At 58.9% G+C, this 2,137-nt stretch overlaps 1 protein-coding gene across 1 annotated transcript in view; it reads left to right on the forward strand.

Moving 5' to 3' along the window:
- Nucleotides 1-42: 42 nt before the first annotated feature.
- The window catches only part of CELF5 (CUGBP Elav-like family member 5), a 49,262-nt gene continuing 47,167 nt past the window's right edge, over nucleotides 43-2,137 (forward strand). Inside the window, exon 1 of the mRNA XM_045300132.1 lies at nucleotides 43-114. The gene's annotated coding sequence lies outside the window, so the exon portion shown is untranslated. The remainder of the gene's footprint in view (nucleotides 115-2,137) is intronic.

Here is a 2,137-nt window from a genome sequence, read left to right on the forward strand (position 1 = left end):
GAAGTTTGCACCTCGCACTCCATTGCTGGGTCATTTTTACAAAGCCAGGCCGGCGGGGCAGGGACACGGAGGCCCAGGACCCCGGGCTGATCGGTAACTACAAAGAAAGAAGAGGTGGGGGCACTGGGAGCTGGAGGGGGGTGGGGTGGGGAGCGCCAGGTCTGGGTGAGTCAAATGTGCCGCTGTGCCCATCTCCTAGCCCATCCTTGCTGTGTGGACAGCACCTCCCCTCCCCCTTTCCTTGCCGCGCCCGCCTCCCCACCCCCTTGCTGGGCAGCCACCTTTGGCTCAAGTTAAAACTGGACGAGGCCAGTAGTCCTGTGTTTGGGGTCTGGGGCCAAAGACAATGAGAATGGAGGCCATCTGACTGGGTGGCCAGGAAGGAGGAGGGAGGTGTGGGTGGCCTCAGGCCCATCAGAGCCGGCAGGTGGGCTGGGGAGGCCTTGCCTGCCTCCCTCCCACCAGATTCTCCACCTGGTGACCTCTCTGAGGGCTGGCCTGAACCTTTGGCTTGGGCTTGTGTCTGAACCTGAGCTGGTCTTGACAGTTCGCCTTAAATGTTGTAGTCAGGGGTGGGGACCCCCCCACCCCCACCTCCGCCGGCCAGGGACTGGTCTTCCAGAAGGTCCAGGAGCCTGCTTCAGTCTCCAATGGGGCCCCCTTCCTCCTCAGTGTGGCTTACACAGGAAACTCAGACTCATGTTGGATGAATGAATGAATGAATGAAAAGTGAGCCAGTGATTGAATGATGGATCTGGGCAGGTCGTAGGGAGTCTGGTCGGATGGAGTCCAGGCCTGTCACTTCCACCAGACCCTCCAGCTGGGACCTTGGGTAGGGGTGGGGTTAGCGAGGAAGGAAACCCTCCTCCCCCTCACCTCTCTTCTAAATCAACCATCACAAAAAAAAACAACAAACCCAAACCCTGGGGTTGGGAGACTGGATCTCCTCCCACAGCCCAGGGAGCCCAGAGGTGTTCAGGGGTGAGGGTTCCTTGGCTGATTGGAGAGCTTGTCCCACACCCTCCTTACCCCCTTTCTCCTCCCCCACCCCGTCTGTCTGAGATGCCCATTTCTAGAAGGATTCCAAGAGGGGGGGTTGGGGGGGTGCCCACGTGGCCCCCACACGTTGAATGGAAAGGCGGTTGGTGAGCTCTCTGTGTGGGGAGGGGAGGGTGAGATGGGACAGGGACAGAGATGGGGTGCTCACATGGTCAGTCCTCGACTCATTTCAAAAGGTGCCCCAGAGGAGAGAGCTGAGGAAGGGTGCGGGCCTCAGTTTCTTAGCTGGTCCCAGATCCCCCTTGATGAAGGAGGAGCCTGGAATTTGCTCTCTCCGGTGGAGGCAGTAGGAATCAGAGGCCTCCTTATCCCAGTTCCCATCATTCCGCCCAGGGTGGGATGGACGTGGCCAGGGGGCCCGTTGTCCTGTGTTCACCCTCAGTTCCCCTGTGGCCTGGGTCGATCTCAGCCCAGATGCAGGGGATGCACTTTGTGAGCAGTCCAGGCGCCCCCTGGAGACTGCCCCTCCTATACCTTCCCACAGCCTCCTCAAGTCAAGGCAGGCATCCTTCCTTGGCCCCGCTTTGCAGACCCAGCTGGGCATCCACCTGAGGAGACAGAGTTGTATGTAGGTCTCCGGGGGACTCTGGGCTCAGGGTGCTGCTGTGGGATGCCCGGTGATTGGCTGCCCCTCTCTGGGCCTCAGCCAACCAGGCGTGGGGTGATGAACTAGAAGAGAGAAGTCTGTAGCGCCAGCCGTCACTTATCTGACTTGACTCCATTTCTGGGGAACCAGAGAGGACCCTGGGGGATGGAGAGCAGCCCCTGAGATAGACAGCAAGCCCTCTCCCCCATGAGTCTCCTAGACCCTGGATGAAGGGAGCCCATGTGCTGGGGCACAAGGAAAGGACAAAGGGCAATAGAGTGGGGATGGAGTGGAATCACCCATTGAGGTGTCTCTTATGACCCCTGACCCCTAGGTGGGAAAGGCTTGATAGCACTGATGCTGCCATCACCATCCTCATCACCATCACCACCACCATCACCGTCATCTTCATCACCACCACCTTCATCATCACCATCACCATCTTCAGCATCACTACCACCGTCGTCATCATCATCATCACCATCACCATAT

Source organism: Echinops telfairi, unplaced genomic scaffold (assembly GCF_000313985.2).
Source record: "Echinops telfairi isolate 266 unplaced genomic scaffold, ASM31398v2 ScPeMD7_7459;HRSCAF=8497, whole genome shotgun sequence".
Taxonomy (NCBI): domain Eukaryota; kingdom Metazoa; phylum Chordata; class Mammalia; order Afrosoricida; family Tenrecidae; genus Echinops; species Echinops telfairi.